The sequence below is a fragment of the Arachis ipaensis genome, chromosome B5, assembly GCF_059453495.1.
Source record: "Arachis ipaensis isolate K30076 ecotype BB chromosome B5, ASM5945349v1, whole genome shotgun sequence".
In the NCBI taxonomy this organism is placed as follows: Eukaryota; Viridiplantae; Streptophyta; class Magnoliopsida; order Fabales; family Fabaceae; genus Arachis; species Arachis ipaensis.
In genome coordinates, this window is record NC_142440.1 from 58,306,877 (window position 1) to 58,328,372 (window position 21,496).

Sequence of the window (21,496 nt, forward strand, 5' to 3'; positions counted from 1 at the left end):
AATCAAGCATTGAACCCTTACTGGTGGTGTATATGCACTCTAATATCTCAAGTGTCTAGGGTTGATCACTCTACTCTTCTCTAGTCATGCTTTCTAAACTTTGTTCTTCATCTAACCAATCAACAAAATTTAGTATACCAATGCAAATATCATGAGGTCTTTTCAGGGGTTGTAATAGGGCTAAGGTAAGGGTGAGGATACATGTATGGCCAAGTGAGCTATAATATGAATCTTTGACTAACCTAAGCTCTTACCTAACACACACACACTCTATGTAATTCTAAAATCATGCCTAGCTACCCAAAATTCCCACTTTTGCATCACATACTCATGTACCAAATTTTCTTTAATTTTATCACTTGATCTTTTATTAAACTTAACATTGGGGTAATTTTGTCCCCTTATTCATTTATTTACTTAATTATTTGAATATTTTTTGTTTTTTTTTTTTGTGAAAGCAAACATAACATATCAATGCACATGAGTTTTTAATTTTTCTGGTCTCATATGAGTATGCACCCAAATTCCCAATATTTAAATAAAGTAGAAACATAACACATTCCCTATTAACCGAGGTTTCCCATAGTTTTCCCACATTTAGTTGACACACAATCTCTATCTTAAGCTAACCAAAGATTCAATGGGATAATTAATTATTTTTCTGCTTAAGGCTAGTGATGTGGTAAAATACAGAACAAATGGGGATTAAAAGGCTCAAAGTGGCAAACAAAGGTAATTGAAATGGTAGGCTATTTGGGGTAAGTGAGCTAATAACAAATAATGGCCTCAATCATATGCAAGCATGTAAATACACTAAACAATAAACATATAGAATGAAATAAAGCAAAGATTGCAATCATAGGGAAGAAAACTTACAAGAATAAAAATCATGGTTAAATAATGTAACCATATAATTAAGTTCAAGTCTCACAGGTTGTGTGTTCTTAGCTATAAACTATGTTCCAAATACAATCTTCAAACAAGTTTAACACAAATTTTCAATTTAAATTAGTAAAATATTGTAAAACAGGGTCTTGAAAAGAAACTAATTACTCCAAACAAGTAGTGATAAAAGAACATGCACAAAAAATCAAACAATGGTATTGAAAAGAAGGTAACTAGCCTCCGGAAGTCGGTATCGACCTCCCCACACTTAAAGATTGCACCGTCCTCGGTGCATGCTAAGATGTGCAAGTGGACGGGTTGCTCCAACTGACGCTTGTAGATGGAGGTGCCTTAGCTGGAGGTCTCTTGGTTCCTCTCCTTGCTGGTGTCTTATCAGTGTCCTTCTCTTTTCCTTTCTTGGTACCCATGCCTAAGGAAGAAGAAAAAGGAAGAGTGTGAAATATAGATAACTAAGACTGGAAGGGAGAAAATTCCAAGGGATAATGAATGCCAAAGAAAAGATAATGGCTTAAATACATGGTAGCTACAACATATAGGTAAGACATCAATTAAGATCATGTAGGGAATTCAGAATAATAAGATGCAGGAGGGTAAAAACATGCAAGTAATAGGCATGAGAAGCATAACTCAAGCATCAAGTAATAAATGTGTCAAACTAAAGAGCACTTGCTATGATGACAATTGTGAATGATAATCCCAAATACATGTGGAGTGCAATGTGAGAATAAGAATGAAAAGAATGAGTCCAAATGTATATGAGAGCCAAACTTAAATGTCAATTGTCAAATCAATCCTTATAATATCCACAGGTTCAAAATAATAAAATAGTACCTGATGAGCGGATAATTTATACGCTTTTTGGCATTGTTTTTAGTATGTTTTTAGTAGGATCTAGTTACTTTTAGGGATATTTTTATTAGTTTTTATGTTAAATTCACATTTCTGGACTTTACTATAAGTTTGTGTGTTTTTCTGTGATTTCAAGTAATTTCTGGTTGAAATTGAGGGACTTGAGCAAAAATCAGATTCAGAGGTTGAAGAAGGACTGCTGATGCTGTTAGATTCTGACCTCCCTGCACTCAAAGTGGATTTTCTGGAGCTACAGAACTCAAAATGGCGTGCTTCTAATTGCGTTGGAAAGTAGACATCCAGGGCTTTCCAGAAATATATAATAGTTCATACTTTGGCCGAGTTTAGACGACGCAAAAGGGCGTTGAACTCCAGTTCTACGCTGCAGTTTGGAGATAAACGCCAGAAACACGTCACGAACTAGAGTTGAACGCCAGAAACACGTTACAAACTGGCGTTCAACTCCAAGAATGACCTCTCCACGTGTAAACTTCAAGCTCAGCCCAAGCACACACCAAGTGGGCCCTGGAAGTGGATTTATGCATCAATTACTTACTTCTGTAAACCCTAGTAACTAGTTTAGTATAAATAGGACTTTTTACTATTATAAAAAAAACCTTTGATCAGTTTTATGCTATCTTAGACTTTCATGGGGGCTGGCCATTCGGCCATGCCTGGACCATTATCACTTATGTATTTTCAAACGGTAGAGTTTCTGCACTCCATAGATTAAGGTGTGGAGCTCTGCTGTTCCTCATGATTTAATGCAAAGTACTATTATTTTCTATTCAATTCAACTTATTCCGCTTCTAAGATATCCATTCGCACCCAAGAACATGATGAATGTGATGATTATGTGACACTCATCATCATTCTCACTTATGAACGCGTGCCTGACAAACACTTCCGTTCTACATGCAACCAAGCTAGAATGAGTATCTCTTAGATATCTAATACAGGGGACCGAGTCCGAGTTATTAGTATCTTCGTGGTATAAGTTAGAACCCATGGATGGCCATTCCTGAGATCCGGAAAATCTAAACCTTGTCTGTGGTATTCCGAGTAGGATCTGGGAAGGGATGGTTGTGACGAACTTCAAACTCGCGAGTGCTGGGCGTAGTGACAGATGCAAAAGGATAGTAAATCCTATTCCAGTATGATCGAGAACCTCCAGATGATTAGCCATGCCATGACAGAGCATTTGGACCATTTTCACAGAGAGGATGGGATGTAGCCATTGACAACGGTGATGCCCTTACAGAAAGCTTGCCATGGAAAGGAGTAAGACTGATTGGATGAAGACAGCGGGAAAGCAGAGATTCAGAGGAACGAAAGCATCTATATATGCTTATATTTATTACTTGGACGACCCAGTGCACTTGCTGGTTAGTTGTGCGAAGTTGTGAAGTTATGTTTGGACCATGGTATTGTGCACCAGTTATTGGCGCCTTTGCCAGGGAGAGAACGAACAACAAATTTTACAACCTCAGAGTAGCAATTTCGCATACCAGTACCCAAATAAAATTCCAACACCAACATAAAAAATGCATGAGAAGAAACCATAGATAACTAAAGTAACATGAAATAAATAAATGCAATAATAGAAAGAAGGGGGACAAAGTAGATGGGGGGAGGAAAAGAAGGGGAAAGGAGAGAAGAAAGGAGAAGGAAATTAAAAACGGGAAGCGAAGCACGCGTGCTCGTGAAAACTGCATTAACCATGTGACGCATACGCGTGGGTGGTTTGAAAACGAAAGGACGCACACGCATCAGGGACGCGTACGCGTGGGTGATGTTGTGCCTCTAGCACAGTACCAACCCCGGACCATCACAACTCTCTGTTAGTATGCTTTTACGCCGATTTTCATGCCCGGCGTATGCGTCGCTGACGCATACGCGTGGGTTGAACTTTCTGCAAGGGACGCATACGCGTGAGTTGCGCGTATGCGTGGTGTGGCTTGTGCTCCACGCACCCCTCCCGTGCGTCGATCCCCCTTTTTTTTATGCAGAATGCAAAATGCAGAATGTAGAATGTAGATGATTATGCAGAAATTATGAATGAATACTATTAAAAACAAAATAAAATAAAACTAGGAATGAAAAGGAACGTTTATACCATGGTGGGTTGTCTCCCACCTAGCACTTTTAGTTAAAGTCCTTAAGTTGGACATTTGGTGAGCTCCTTGTCATGGTGGCTTGTGCTTGAACTTGTCTTGAAACTTCCACCAATGCTTGGACTTCTAATAAGCTCTATCAATACCAGGTAAATTTCTCAAGCCTTGATGGAGTTCTTCACAAGCTTTGAGCTCCCAAAATTGATCCTGATATATTCCTGGATCCCAAATCTTAATTCTACACCCGTCTTCAAGTTGATCATCATGATTCCACCTGGGTGGTAAGCAATCCGAATTCTCACCAAGGCATCCAAACAGCTTCCTAGACCCATTCATTCAAGCTCTACACCAACCCTTGCATTTAGATTTTGAGCTCCCAACCACAACGAACCTAGAATTGTGTTGCCACCCACTAACCATCTCCCTCTTACTCTTAAAGCCACAAAGAGCTCAAAGCTGACCATCTGTCTCAAGTAAACCATATTCAAGTGGGAAAGTAAAGGTCAAGGATAAGAATTTTACCCACTTGAATGTTGTATTGGATGGTAATGGCTTTGGGGGAGGGGTCTCCAACAGCTTTGGCAAGGTGATTTCAAGCTCCATTCCCTTGTGCTCTCCCTTGGCAACTTCCACCTCTTTGCGAGCTTCTTCAGTTTCAGCCTCTTCCTCTTAGTAGCTTTCTTCCAATTCAAACTCTTCTTCATTGCTTACCAAGGGCATGGGGGGTTGTGCTTCTTCTTCTTTAATCTCCATCTCTTGATCAACCTCTTCAAAGTCTTCAACCATAATATGCCTTGGAGGTTGGACACCCTCCTCAACATCAACATCAAACACCTTGGAAGGAGGCTCTATGACTGGACTTTCCCATAGAGGTTCCGCATCTACTAAGTCTTCAACCACTTCCTCTTCTGTGATAATTTTGGCTTTCTCCACTTGCTCTAATACAAAATCGGACTCCTCCTTGATGTGTTCCTTCACTAATTCCTCAACCACTCCTTCATCTTCAAGGGTCTTTGCTACCTCCACCTTTAGGACCTCCTCTAGCTTTTTATGAAGTATGAATTTGCGAAGATGATCCCTTTTCTCTTGTTTCATGTCAATAACATAATTGGGATCATCTTGCTCTCAGATTGATGGATATGGGTATTCTTGCACGGAGGGTGGTGGTGCACTAAAGCTTGAGGGTTGAATATTGGAGGTTGAGGGTTGGTCCCTGCGGGGTATAAGATATTGGAGTTTAGAGGTAAGACCAATGAGAGTAGAGATAAGTAGATTGTTATCCAATAGAGGTTGGGGTGGATAGGAGGGTTTGTGTGTTGGGAGAAAGGGCTCATAATACGGAGGTGGTTCTTCTTGATAAGGATATGGAGATGGTGTATATTAAGGTGGTGGTTCTAAGTATGGCTCATAAGGCTCTTGGTATGGTGGATAAGGGTCAGGGTCATATGGATGTGAATGGTTGTAGGGGGCTTGTGAGTCGAGTGGTTCAGAGTTATGTTGAGGAGGTAGTTCATAGGCATATGGTAGGGCTTGTTGGTAACTACAAGGAGGTCCACCATGTTCATCATCTTGGTACGCACCGTGGAATAGCTCTTAACCATAGTAATTTGGTGGAGGTTGGTTGTCACGAAAAGGTCCACCATAACTATTGTCTTGGTATGCATCATAGAATGGTTGTTGGTTATAGTGCATTGGAGGGGGTTGTTGCCAAGAGGGTTGATCAAATCCTTGTGGCTCCTCCCATCTTTGATTGTTCCAACCTTGATGCCTGTTCTCATTATAGTGCCCATTCCCTGCAACATAATTTAAACTAAACTCATAGTGACAGGGGTGAGAATTCATAGTAGCTAACAAAAATTAAAAACAAAAACAACAAACAAACAAAAAGCAAATATTTACAGTAACCAATAAAAAGACACACGTTTGCAATTCCCCGGCAACGGCGCCATTTTGATGAACGGATTTTTGCTAGTAAAGAATTCACAATAAATTCTCATTGCTAGTATAGTTTATAAACCAACAAAGAATCCTTTGATACAAAAATTTGGTTGTCACTAAAGCAAACCCAATAAAAAAACCGAAGTATTTAAACCTCGGGTCGTCTCTCAAGGAATTGCAGGGAGGTGTAGTTATTATTGGTTATGAGATTGTATCTTTTTGGATTTTTGTAAAGGTTGAACAAGAAAAGTAAATTACAAGAATAAAACTAATAGCTAATAAAACTCTTGGCAAGAAATGAGAATTAGAAGTCCTATCCTAGTTATCCTTATCAATTGGGACATCAACTGTTCATTACTCCCACTTAGTCAACCTCTAACTATGAAGGTAAGTCAAGTGGATAAATCAATTTGATCCTCAGGACCTAGTCAATTCCTATGAAAAGACTAGAGTTATTGGAATTCAAATCAACTAGCAAACATAACAATTATCAATCAACAAAGGAGTTTGATAACTCAAAATTCTCTAATTGCTCAACCAAATCCAAAAGGGGAAAAATCTAAATTAAATTGAAAGCATCAATAACATAAATTGAAGAAAGCAATCATAAATCTGAAATACCTCAAATTGCATTAAATAAGAAATTGAATCTAACATGAAAAGTCATAAACCAAATTGGGGAAATAACCAAATCAACAAGAAAAGATAAATAAATTAAAGGAGTAGAACAATTAAAAGTAGAAGAAAAAACTAAATTAAAGCAAAGTAGAAATCTGAAATTAAGAAAAGCTAATCTTAAAATCCTAAAACCTAAGAGAGAGGAGAGAGCCTCTCTCTCTAGAAACTACATCTAAAACCTAAAATTATGAATAATGAGAAGTCAATGAATGTGTATTGAGTCCCTGCTTGTCCCTTGGCTTTAGTCTATGTTTCTGGGCCGGAAACTAGGTCTAAACTCAGCCCAAAATCGCCCCCAGTATTTTCTGCAATTTCTGCAGGTAGCGCATGTCACGCGTACGCGTCAGGCATACGTACACGTCAGGTACGCGCACGCGTTGCTATGCAAACTCGCTTTCATGTGTACGCGTCAGGTATGTGCACGCGTCGCTGTGAAAATCTCCAGATCACGCGCACGCGTGAGCCATGCGTGCGCGTCAATACTCGCTGGTTATTATCTCCTTAGTTTCCTGTGTTCCTTCCATTTTTGCCAGCTTCCTCTCCATCCTCTAAGCGCTTCCTACCCTATAAAGCCTGAAAACACTAAACACACATATTAAGTTATCGAATGGCAATAATAGAGGATTAAAATACACAATTTAAGGCCAAAGAAGCATGTTTTCAATCATATCACAAAATTAGGAAGGAAAATGCAAAACATGCGAATTCTATGAATAAATGTGAGAATAGTGGATAAAATCCACTCAATTAAGTACAAGATGTACCATAAAATAGTGGTGCATCAATGATTATGTACATTTATCTTAATGCATTGTGCTTCTTGATCATATGCATCCTTATGTCTTTGGCTTGAATGCTTTCATGCTTCTTTATTGCTTGTTTGGTTGTCTTAACTGCAAGTTTAAAGCATCTCAAGCATACTAGGATGAGTGAAATGCATGTTCCTTTTTGGTGTAATTGTGACATAGTTCTTTTTATGCTAGTGTGTGTTCTAGACCGCATGCATCTTAGAACCCACACACCCGGTTCATTAATGTCACACATTGGGTCACTTACTTCGTTCTAGTGATTTACCTTATTCCAACAATTCATGCTTCCTTGCTTTTGTATTTTCTCATCTTACGATGTTTATTTTGTTTTTCATGATTGACGCACCATAAGCAAAAATGGAAGCGGGAGGAAGAACACGCAGCAACCAGTTAACCTACCAGCTGAAGGTGGCAACTCGGAGAGTCGCCGTACCCCCTTGCTCATCTTTGAGTGTACCGAGGACAGTACAAACTTTTAGGTGTGGGGAGGTCGTCCGACCATTCGGCGCTTTTGGGTAACAAGTTTCGAATCCCAATACTTTTGCATTCCATTCTTAGGTCTTGTAGGATTTTTAGTTGCATTTTCTTATTTTGCATATCTATATAATAAGCTTAGTTAAATGATGAAATTTTTTTTAGAACTTGCTTGAATTATACACTTTGTGGATCATGTTTTGAGCTAAGAACACAAGCATGTGAGTTTTGAGCCTTAATTGTGTGGTTACATCATATATAACCACTTATCTTCACTCTTGTGTGCATTATTCTCTTTCTATGATTGTAATCCTTGATTTGTTTAATTCTTTATGTCCATTATTTTGTGTATACATGCATTTATATGATTGAGGCCATTGTTTCAAATAGCTCACTTACCCATATAGCCTACCTTTTATCTTACATTGTTAGCCAACTTTGAGCCTATGCTTAACCCATTTGTTCTTAATTGTAGCACATTACAAGCCTAAGTGGAAAACAATAAATGTCCCTTGTTTGGATCTTTAATTAGCTTAGGCTAGTGAGAGTGTTCATCATTTGATTTTGGAAGAGTTGGGAACATTGGGTAGAGATAAAAGTGTGTTTGTATTTTTCTGAAAATCATGAGAATTGGGTACATACTCATGTATTAATCATGTGTAAACCATATGCATTTATGTTCTTGTGTATATTTTAGTTTGAAAAAAAAATAATAAAAAGGGGACAAAATGCCCTAAGATTCAAAGTCCAATAAGAATCAATGCATATGTGTGGTGATAAAAAAAATGCATTAGTGTGTGGAAAAGTGAAGAATTGGTAGTTAGGTTTGTTTAGAATTGTATAGGTTGTCATAGGTTAGGTGGGAAGTTTAAGCTCATCAAAGATTCAAATTCTAGCTCACTTGACCATATGCATCTTACCTTGACCCTAGCCCCATTACAACCTATGGGAAAGTCCTCATTATATTTGTTTGCATGCATGAAATAATTGTTGATTATTAGATGAAAAACAAATCTTGGAAAGCATGATTAGGGGAGAATTGAGTGAATCAACCCCATACACTTGAGCGACTAGAGCGGATACACATCCGGTGAGGGTTCGATCGCTCAATTACATGTTTCCACCCATGATAATCTCTTTTCTTGCAAGTCCGTTAAATATTTCAATGATTAAATTCAATTGTGGGTTTGCTTTGATTTCTATTGCTTTAGCCCTTGTACTTGTACATGTATTCTTGGAAATTGATTTGTTTTGACCAAGTAGATGCATTCATGTAGATAGATTGCATATAGATAGGTTGCATGTAGTTAGTTTGCATTGAATAAATGATGATACCTTTTGCTTCTCTCTTAATTTTAGCATGAGGACATGCTTAGTTTAAGTGTGGGGAGGTTTGATAAACCCCAATTTTGTGGTTTATCTTGTGCTTATTTTAGGGAATTTTATCACCTTTTCCCATATTTATTCAATGAAATAGCATGGTTTTGTAATTCTCCCTTAAATTGTGCTTAAGTGTAAAAATATGCTTAAATTGTGCTTAAATTGGTGATTTTAATTCACTTTAATTCCATTCGATGCCTTGATGTGTTTGATGAGTGATTTCATGTTCATAAGGCAAGTATTGGATGGAAGAAATGAAGAGAAAAGCATACAAAATGGAGAATGCATGAGGAAACAAGGATTTGAAGTACATCAATCCACGCGCACGCGCAGCAGATGCGCACGCGTGGAAGTGAAGTTGCATGGCGACACGTACGCGCACATGACGCGTACACGTGGATAGGAAAATTGCCAAGCGACGCGCACGCATGACCCACGCGTACGCATCGAATCTCGCACGTGACTCACTTAAAGGAAAAATGCTAGGGGCAATTTCTGAGCTGTCCAGGCCCAAATCAAACTTGTTTCTGAGGGTATTTCATGCAGAATTGAAGATTGAGCAAAGGGGGAGCAATTGTTTGTAGCTTAGCATCATGCAGTTTAGTTTCTAGAGAGAGAAGCTCCCTCTTCTCTCTAGAATTAGGGTTCTTAGGGATATTTCCATCTTAGATCTAGGTCAATTTTCATGTTTTCATCTTATTTCCTTTATGAATTCTTGCTTCTACTACTTCATTCTCTCAATTTTCTTGTTAATTTTACTTTTATGCCTCTTTTATGATGATGAACTTATGTTGGATTTGGATTTACTTTGATGCAATTTCATGATTGATGTTCTTTTATTGTTGATTTGAGTTGTTGATTTACTTTTCTTGCAATTGGTAGTTGGTAGATTTATTATTCTTGCACTTTTACTATGCTTTCCTTATACACCCACCAAGTGTTTGACAAAATGCTTGGTTGGACCTTAGAGTAGATTTTGAGCATTCTTGGCTTGGAAAGAGTAATTAGGCAATCTTGAGTCATGAATACCCAACTCATGTTGGTGATCTAGAGTTGTTAGCTAGTATTGTTTCCATTAACTCTAATCTCTTGCTAATTCACTTAGTGAGTTGATTAGGACATTTGGATTAAGATTAGCTAGTTGCATTAGACTTTCTTCGAGTGTGAAGATAATATGATACCTTCTTCCATCATCGGGGATGATGTAATAGGATAAATTCTTGTTTATTATTGTGACATGATTAACTAGTCTTGTTTGACATTCTCCCTATGTGAAGATGACATGATACCTTCTTCCGTTTGTTGGAGTTGACTAAATAAGATGAATTAATCATTGTATGACTAGGATAGAAAGCCTATGTTCTCAATTCTTGCCATGAATGTCTCTCTTTATTAATTGCTTCACTTTATTACTTGTCTTCTTTAAATACTTGCTTGATTTACCTTTCTTGTCATTTACTTTATTGCCACTTTATCAATCAAACTCCCTTGTTCTTCATAGCCAATAATTGACCACTTCATTGCAATTCCTTGTGAGACGACCCGAGATTTAAATACTTCGGTTAATTCTTATTTGGGGTTTGTTCTTTGTGACAACCAAATTTTTTATGTGAGAATTATTTGTTGGTTTGGAGCTATGCTTACAACGAAGTTCTTAATTCTATAAGAGAAATTCTAGACCATCGAGCAAATCTCAATCATCACCAACCCACCACCGCCATCATCACTACCGCTACCAACTCCTGCTGCTGCCATCTAACACAGTAGGTAATCTCTTTTCTCTTATGTTTTACTATGATTGGAAGTAGGGGAGACAATACTTTTTTACATAGTCAATTAGTAAGCCATTTTTATAGTTACCCATTTCTATTTAATTTAATTATTGCAGCTTTTTTGTTTTTTTGGATTCTGGCATTTTGATTTTATTTTGGTATGTTTAGGTTCATGACATTTTAGTATTTTATGATATATGTTTATCTCCATTGATTCAAGAATTTTGTGTTTGGGAGTTGGAGGAAACGGAAGCAAAATGGATGGCTTTTAGTAAAAGATTATCGTAAGATTCTGAGCTTGTTCATCAAAACCCAACTCACAAAAGACCAATTTGACAATCTTTCAATTTTGATTTCCCTACAGCTTAGTTTCAGTTGCTCTAAGTTTTAACGTTATTGTTTGTTTGGCTTGTTCTTATTCTGTCATAGTAAGATTATGAGCAATTTTAACAAAATTCAGTATATAGATATAACTTTTAAGTTTCAAGTATTTGGCGTACTTCCATGGCAGATCATTAACTTCAAGAAGAAACATAACTCACCTATGATAATTACATAACAAAACAATGAAAGAGAATACCAAGCCAAGTCAAACAATTATCTGTTAATTATGTTTCTCTTGAAGTTAAAAGAAAATAAACTTTAATAATCCTTTTATGACTGAAAATAGTTAAATGGATAGATTATTTTTTAAATGAAGAATATTTGTTTCACCATTTCTACATTATTTTCAGATAGCTAAGAATGATACATCGTCTGAAACGGGATAAAGTTCATTTTTAGTATAGTTCATATTTAAACTAATTGATTGCTATGTTATTGATGTGTGAAAAACGATCCAACACAAAACTCACCGGCAAGTGGACCGGGTCGCATCAAGTAATAATAACTCACATGAGTGAGGTCGATCCAATAGGGATTGAAGGATTAAGCAATTTTAGTTAGGTGGTTGATTTAGTCAAGCAAACAAGGGTTAAATTGAGTGATTTGTTTTCAACAGAAGCTAAATTGCCTGAAATTTAAAGGGAGAGAGGAAATTGACAGTAAATTAAAGAGCAAAGGAAATAAAGAAGCTGAATCTTAAAGTGCAAGTAATGTAAATTGCAGAAACTTAGATTGCAAGAAATGTAAAGAGCTGAATCTTAAAGTGCAAGAAATGTAAATTGCTTGAATCATAAAAGGATTTGGGAGCTAGGATTTCAGAAATTAAGCAAGAGAAAGTAAATGGCATTCAACAGAAAAGTAAAGGATGAATTAAGATGCAGCAGATCTAAACAGAAAAGAAGAGTTACTTGAGGAACCAAACAGAAAGTAAAATGTAGCTCAATTGCAATAGCTAAAGGAAAGTTGAAGATCTCAGGGGTTGGATGAGACTAGAGAACAAGTCTATATCTCAATTCCTTCCTTGATCCAACAAAGAACAATTGCAAAAGAAGTAGAAATCACTTGCAGAAGAAATAGAAGATGAAAGTAGTAAAGAGAACTTGGATCCAAACCACAATTCTTTGAAATTATGCAGAAAGTAAACAAGAGAGATCTCAGATCAAGAATGAAACATAATTCCTTCAATTCTCAATCCAAGATTCAAAACAAAGAGTAGAGAGTGCAGAAGTAAGAACAAGGAAGAAGAGAAATCAATTCTCCTTCCCAATTCCCAAAATAAACTCAGAGATCCAAAATGAAATTAAAACTCTAAAAATTCCAAAGTGAAAATTCTAAAATAAGGTAAAAGGTTCCCTCTAAAACAAACTAGCTTCTATTTATACACTTCCTATTTTTGGATTTTAGAATTTGGAGTGGGCTTTTTAATTTGGTGAAGAATTGATTTTAAATGGAATTTTGGTTGAATTTTTGGCCCATGGGTGCCACTCCCAGGGAAAGGCTCGGTTCAAGGCATGAGTGCAGCATTGGTGCTCCCTGGCCGTGTCAATGTTGGTGTGTGACAAGGCTTGGCAAGACAAGGGAGAGCGCTCGGTTCATGGCATGAGCGGAGCTTCCTTGTCTCTAGTGTGAGCTCAAGTTCGAATCCTTGGGGAAGCATTGCTGGCCCTTTTCCTTTGTGCAACAAAGCAACGCCTCTTTCCTTGCTTCCGTGATGTGCATGGTTCGAATCCCAGGGAATGCACTTCAGCCAATTTTGGCTTATTTCCTTTCAAGGGTAGCGCTTCCCTTAATCCCCTTGCTCATGAGTTCAAACCTTGTGGTCTTCACTAGCAAACTTTTTTTCTTGAATTTATTTTTGGAAGGCCCCCAATAAAGCTCTTGGCACCAACCAAGCTTTGAGCAATTTTGCCTTGCTTCCTTGTTATTGTGTAGCACTCGGTTCACAAGGAGAGCGTAGCTTTCCCTTTGCTCGGCCTTGGTCCCTTGAGTAGCACTCTTATGGAGAGCACTAAGCTCTTTGAGAGAGCGCTATGCTTTCTTTTCTTTGTTGCGCCACACTTTTCTCTTCCTTGGGCCATGCTTCTTAGGCCACGCTTTCTTGTTTTCTTCTTTTCTTCACCTACAAGTAATCAAAACAACAAATCAAAGTATCACCAAATTCACAAAGTTTATAAATCATTTAAAAACCAATTAATTTTAGCTTAAACCTCATGATTTAGTGTCAATTAAAGGATGGTTGATTGATTCAAAAAACCATGCAATTCCACTCCAAACCACTTACTTACAATGAAAGAAAGTGCATAAAACCTAATGAAATAAGTGAAAAATTCTTGAAAAGCTAGCATAAGATGACTTGTCATCACAACACCAAACTTAAACCTTGCTTGTCCCCAAGCAAGCACTAATCATAACAGAAAATGAAATAGAGAAGTGTGAATGTCCTTATTTAGCAGATAGTTGAACTTGGTTCATGGGGTTTTATGCAGACAATGATAGCTCATTTATTACTTGCTGCTATATAAGCAATGTTTCCTCAAAGGTTCACTAAGGTTGCTGCTACAGTGTTTTACTTTTTGCTTACTTCCCTTGCTAGCTTTTCCTTCTTTATATTGGTTAGAGAGCTTATTACTCATTGAAGGCTTGGTGGCAAATGTTGCAGCAGCCTTTTGGCTTAATTTTGCTCAACATTTCTTCACCACAGACACATGGCTCACATTTTTATCCTAGGATCATTGATGTCCAGCATCTCTTTGGATCACTAGATGTTTTGTAACTAGGTTGCTCTTGATTGTGGACTTTTGGTTGGCAATCCCAAATCAGTTGATCTAAGTGGCCAAGTTTCAAAATACTCCTCAGAACCTACTTGTCCAAGCATATCCTAGTACAAAAACACCACAGGCATGTGTCCTAGGGTCCAAGCTATTGGTGTCTAGCCTTATTGTTTATTTCTTTGCCAATTCTTAGCTTTTCTCTTTCTTTTTCTTTTTGTTTTGATTCATTCTCAAGAGACTTTCGTTTATAGCAGACTTTATAGCAGCAAACTAGTTCACACTTTAAGGAACATGTCATTATGCAGCATTTATTATATGGGCTAACAATTGGATCAAACAAATACCACCACTAACTTTCATCCTAACTTCTGCAAAATTGAACAATCACTTTTCTAAATCAAGCATTTTTTCTTTTATTCAAGCAGCAGGGAACAAAACAAATTCCAAACTAATGAAGGATGACAAAATTATGCAAATCACTTGTGTTTCTCAGCAAACATTTTCACTTGCAACTAGATGAACACTTTAGCCAGACATATAGGGACTCCCAATTTAAAATATTCCTCAGCAACAGGGATTAAATACAAATACAACTTGTTGGGTTGCAGCTTTTCATTCTTCCTTCCGTTGTGTCCCTTTTGAGTCATAATGCAGATTGTCTTTAATTGTTGGATATTTTCCTGCATAATCCTCAAAAGTTACTTGCTGTTCAAGCCCTTTAGGCAACTGGTTAGTACACAAAGCTTATTTGTGGGCTTTTAAACTTACTTTGGTGTGTGAACACCAAACTTAGTCCCTTGCCAATGCTTCTCATGCAGCAAATTAACCATATGTGAGACCCTTTTGTCTTTGCTAAAGGTAATAGAACTAAAAACTAGAAAATAGACACTGGTTAAATAGTTTCTCTGATTGCTTGGAGCTATCTATCCTTTATGCAGAAGGTGAAAATATGTTTTTCAATGAAATTTTTTGTGGAATACCAAACTTAGCATCTTTCATTCTCCCTTAGATTGTTTTGGTGTGCAACACCAAACTTAGCTCCTTGCAATACAGGTAAACTTACTCAGCCTTGTTTATTGAAATAGTTGGGAAAAAAAACTACCTTTGGTTGGGTTGCCTCCCAACAAGTGCTCTTTTAATGTCACTAGCTTGACATCTTGTTCTTTGATCATGGAGGCTGAAAATCATAGTGCCTTAGCTTTTCTCCTCTTACTGTGAACTTCTTTTCGGTCTCCTCTTTGATGACCTCTAGGTGTTCAAGTGAAAGGATCTGGTTCACAGTATAGTACTCAGATAATTGTGGACACACCTTCATTGGTTGGGTATTTATCATCACTTTATCCCCTGGTGAGAAGCCTTCAGTGGGGATTTTCTTGTTTCTCCACCCTTTTGGCCTCTTCTTCTTTTCCTTCTCAGAAGATAATTCATGCTTTGGTGGTTCTTTACTGGGGTGTTGACGTTCTCATCTGGGGGTTTTGGATCTAAGTCCTCCTTGAGTTCTTTGGTCTGTTGCACCATCTCTACTTCTTCCAAGCATGGATTTAGAAGTATTGGAGTTAACTCATTGAATGCCTCATTCAAGCTTTGATCTCTAGCCTTATCCTTCATACAATCTTCTTCTTGAGTGGCTCATGCAGGGTTTTAAAAATATGGAATGCTAGGTGCTCATCATGCACTCTCAGCAACAATTTCCCTTTTTCAACATCTATCAATGCTCTGCCCGTAGCCAGGAAAGGCCTCCCCAGGATGATGGGAGTGTTAGGGACTTTCTCCATATCCAGGATGACAAAATCAGCTAGGAGAAGGAATTTTTCCACCTTTACCAGCACATTCTCTATAACTCCAAATGCTTGTTGAATGGACTTGTCAGCCATTTGAAGAAGTATTCGTGTGGATTTCAGCTCGAAAATTTGGAGTTTCCTCATTAGAGACAAAGGCATCAAGTTTATGCTTGTGCCAAGATCACAGAATGACTTCTCAATTGTTATGTTTCCTATGGTGCAAGGTATATAAAAACTCCCAGGATCATCTTTCTTTTCTGGCAACTCTCTTTGGAAAATAGCACTGCATTCCATTGTCATCTCAACCATTTGTCCTTCTTTTAGGGACTTTTTCTTTGTCAGCACTTCTTTCGTAAATTTGGCATATAATGGCATCTGTTCAAGTGCTTCTAAGAAAGGAATATTGATGCTGAGTGTCTTAAATATGTACAGGAATTTTGAGTATTGCTTATCCTCATTTTCTTTTTTGAATCTCTGGGGGTATGGAAGTTTGGGGATATATGGCTTCACCTCTTCCTTCTTCTCTTGTAGTTGTGTTTCAAGGATGTCCTTATCTCTCTTTGAGCTTTTTGAATTCTTGGTCTTTCTATCCTCTTCACTTCTCTCTTCTGTCTCTTCTTGTGGAACTTGTCTGTTGCGTTCTTTTTGATTGATGGCTTCCTTCTCCCCAGTCTTCTCACTTCCCACTATGATTGCTTTGCACTCCTCCCACTTTGTAGCTTTTCCTTTGTCCCTTGGGTGGTTTTGAGTGGCACTAGGGGATGCATTTGGTTGCTTCTCACCCATCTCTGCAATTTGTTTAGCTATTTGTTCCATATGCATCTCAAGATTTCTAGTTGAAGCTCCTTGGTTTTTACTTGTTATGGCTTGATCTTTCCTTGCTGCTTCCTGATCTTGTCTTACCATCTCTTGATTTTTCATGAGTTTCTCTATCATTATCTCTTGGTGCTTCATCATCTTTTCCATCAATATCTCCAAGTTGGAGATCCTTTGAGTGTCTTGTGATGTTTGTGGCTGGTTGTGGGGTGTTGAAGGTTGATGGTAGCTATTTTAGTTAGTGGTTGGGTTATTGGGTGGATAGTACCTGGAGTTTGGGTAGTTGTTTTGGGATTTTCTATATGGATTGGGGTTAGTGTTTTGCTGGTTGTAGTTCTGGTTGTTTCTTGAGTTGTTTTGGTTTAAATTTCTTTGCCATGGCTGCTGGTTTTGATTATGGTTATCTCCCCATCTGAGATTTGGATGGTTCTTCCAGGAGGGATTGTAGGTGTCACCATAAATTTCATTTTGGCCTGAGCCTTGGTTGTGCATATATTGAATTTGTTCCTGTTGTTGATCTTCTTGGTTTTCTTCATTTTGCCCCCATGTGGGTGATGGTTGGCTTGTATTCACTGCTGCAACTTGGAGGCTATCAATTTTCTTAGCCATTTGCTCAAATTGTTGCTGGATTTGCTGCTGCATCACCTTGTGTTGAGCTAGGATTGTGTCCACTCCTTCCAACTCTAGCACTCCTTTCCTTTGTGATGGTTGGCGTTGCCTTTGATGAGCAAAGAAGTATTGATTGTTTGCCACCATATCAATGAGGTTTTGGGCTTCCTCTGCTGTCTTCATTAATTGCAATGAGCCTCCTGGTGAGTGATCTAGTGCTTCCTGAGCCTTCAGAGTCAATCCTTCATAGAAGTTTTGAAGGATGTCCCATTCATTGAACATTTCAGGGGGACATTTTCTAATCAGGGCCTTGTATCTCTCCCAAGCCTCATAGAGAGATTCTGCATCCATTTGTGTGAAGGTTTGGACCTCTGTCTTGAGCTTGATGATCCTTTGAGGTGGGTAGAACTTGGCTAGGAATTTACTCACTAAATCCTCCCAGCTAGTGATGCTTCCTTGAGGGAAGGCTTCAAGCCATTGAGCAGCCTTTTCCCTCAATGAAAATGGGAACAGCAGCAATTTGTATGTTTTTGGATGCACACCATTGGACTTCACTGTATCACAAATTCTCAAGAAGGTAGAGAGATGCTGATTTAGATCTTCTATTGGACTTCCTCCATATCAGCAATTATTCTGTACCAATGTGATGAGTTGGGACTTCAATTCAAAGTTATTTGCATTGACATTTGGGGTAAGGGTGCTACTCCCACAATGCCTTGGATTAGCAAATGTATATGAAGCCAATACTCTCCTTTGTGGTTGACCATTGTTGTTGGCCACTCCCACTGGTGGATTTGTTGGGTTCTCCTCCAATTTTTTTGTACTCTTCTTCAGAGGTTTCCAAAGGTAGAGACTTCTTTCCTTGCTTCTGTCATACCACCAAGAAATAAACACAAAACCAAAAACAAAAACAATTCACTCTACTACTAGAGTGAAGTTAGTGTTAGCTTAAGCAAAAATTCAAACAGTTAATGTGCTTAGTAAAAAAAAAACAAAAAGAAAAAGTGCTTAATCTAGACCACCACCTTACTTAATCATTGTCAATCTAATCAATCCCTGGCAACGGCGCCAAAAACTTGATGTGTGGAAAACGATCCAATACAAAACTCACCAGCAAGTGGACCGGGTCGCATCAAGTAATAATAACTCACATGAATGAAGTCGATCCCACAGGATTGAAGGATTGAAAAATTTTAGTTAGGTGGTTGATTTAGTCAAGCAAACAAGTGTTGAATTAAGTGATTTGTTTTCAATAGAAGCTAAATTGCCTGAATTTTAAAGGGAGAGGGGAAATTGACAGTAAATTAAAGAGCAAAGGAAATAAAGAAGCTGAATCTTAAAGTGCAAGTAATGTAAATTGCAGAAACTTAGATTGCAAGAAATGTAAAGAGCGTAATCTTAAAGTGCAAGAAATGTAAATTGCTTGAATCATAAAAGGATTTGGGAGCTGGAATTTCAGAAATTAAGAAAGAAAAAGTAAATGGCATTCAACAGAAAAGTAAAGGATGAATTAAGATGCAGCAGATCTAAACAGAAAAGAAGAGTTACTTGAGGAACCAAACAGAAAGTAAAATGTAGCTCAATTGCAATAGCTAAAGGAAAGTTGAAGATCTCAGGGATTGGATGAGACTAGAGAACAAGTCTAGATCTCAATTCCTTCCTTGATCCAAGAAAGAACAATTGCAAAAGAAGTAGAAATCACTTGCAGAAGAAATAGAAGATGAAAGTAGTAAAGAGAACTTGGATCCAAACCACATTCTTTGAAATTATGCATAAAGTAAACAAGAGAGATCTCAGATCAAGAATGAAACAGAATTCCTTCAATTCTCAATCCAAAATTCAAAACAAAGAGTAGAGAGTGCAGAAGTAAGAACAAGGAAGAAGAGAAATCAATTCTCCTTCCCAATTCCCAAAATAAACTCAGAGATCCAAAATGAAAGTAAAACTCAAAAAATTCCAAAGTGAAAATTCTAAAAGAAGGTAAAAGGTTCCCTCTAAAACAAACTAGCTTCTATTTATACACTTCCGATTTTTGGATTTTAGAATTTGGAGTGGGCTTTTTAATTTGGTGAAGAATTGATTTTAAATGGAATTTTGGTTGAATTTTTGGCCCATGGGTGCCACTCCCAGGGAAAGGCTCGGTTCATGGCATGAGCGCAGCATTGGTGCTCCCTGGCCGTGTCAATGTTGGTGCGTGACAAGGCTTGGCAAGACAAGGGAGAGTGCTCAGTTCTTGGCATGAGCGCAGCTTCCTCCTTGTCTCTAGTGTGAGCTTAAGTTTGAATCCTTGGGGAAGCATTGCTGGCCCTTTTCCTTTGTGCAATAAAGCAACGCCTCCTTCCTTGCTTCCGTGATGTGCATGGTTCGAATCCCAGGGAATGCACTTCAGCCAATTTTGGCTTATTTCCTTGCAAGGGTAGCGCTTCCCTTAATCCCCTTGCTCATGAGTTCGAACCTTGTGGCCTTCACTAGCAAACTTTTTCCTTGAATTTATTTTTGGAAGGCCCCCGATAAAGCTCTTGGCACCAACCGAGCTTTTAGCAATTTTGCCTTGCTTCCTTGTTATTGTGTAGCGCTCGGTTCACAAGGAGAGCGTAGCTTTCCCTTTGCTTGGCCTTGGTCCCTTGAGTAGCGCTCTTATGGAGAGCACTAAGCTCTTTGAGAGAACGCTATGCTTTCTTTCCTTTGTTGCGCCACACTTTTCTCTTCCTTGGGCCACGCTTCTTAGGCCACGCTATCTTGTTTTCTTCTTTTCTTCACCTACAAGTAATCAAAACAACCAATCAAAGTATCACCAAATTCACAAAGTTTATAAATCATTTAAAAACCAATTAATTTTAGCTTAAACCTCATGATTTAGTGTCAATTAAAGGATGGTTTATTGATTCAACAAAACCATGCAATTCCACTCCAAACCACTTAAGTACAATGAAAGAAAGTGCATAAAACCTAATGAAACAAGTGAAAAATACTTGAAAAGCTAGCATAAGATGACTTGTCATCAGTTATATGCCTCGCGATTTTGTTATATGCCTCCCGATTTTGTGTTATATATGCCACTTTTTATTTTGTTCAATAATGGTTGTTTATTTTGTGTTATATATGCCATTTTTTATTTTAATTTAATTTGAAAATATGTAAGGTAGATGCAGTAGAATTCAAACCCATCATCACCCATGTTAGTTTATTTTTTAAACTTATATAAATGTATATAAACGAATTAGTGATTGATAGAGACGGTTTTAGACTTATATACTTGTTAATCTGAGTTCTGAAGTAAGGAGAATATCTAATAATTGAGATATTAATTCAATGGAACATTAATTAAGCATAGGTTCAATTTGGATTCTTGGATACTGTAAAATATTTAAGTGTGTTGAACCACATTGGTTACTAACTTACTTTGGATAATTATTCACTTTAATAGTGATCAATTTACACTTTAATTCATTCACTGCTAGTACTCTTAAATTTGCTTATTGTTGATGTTGTTGTAGACTAGATGAGGTGAAAGCTCAGAGAGCTCTAGAATGCCCTTGCATTGTTGACTTGCAAGCTGGTTCCTGCGGCTTTCAATTTTTGGAGGTGTTTCTCTATTTTCTAAAGAGAGCACTGTTGAAGAAAAAGTAAGTTCCAAACATGTCTGCCATATATGTATATGTATTCCTATATTAGTGACTTTACAAACTAGGTCTAAGTAACCCTGTTAGTGTTAGCATGTAATGATGTATTTATTACTTCATGGTTTGTGTCATTTTTATTTATTTATTTATTTTTTTAAAATGTTATTTAGTTGTTTACATTGGTTGAGGATGTACAAGTTTAGAATTAACAAAGTGTATTTTTAAATGAAGTGGCCTTTATGATTGCCATAGCATTTTTCCTCAATAAAAGTGGCTTGATTTCATAATGCATTAAATTTCAAAAAAAAATATGTGCCATTTTCTATTAAAGTAGACTAGATGTCACATGTGTCTTTTGTATGAACAAGTATTAAGCAAAGTCGATTTATTGGTTTTGTTTAATTAGTTATTTAATTTATAATTAGGTTTATTGCTCATATTAAAAATGTCTGAGAGAAAAGAGCATTCAAATCCTGCTGCTCCTGCTAATCCCTCATTTCCTCCTCAACCTAGTGGATCTTCTGGGCATAAGAATTGATTAGAAATATGGGAACATTTCATTCCAATCGAAGGGATAGAGAAGTATGTGAGA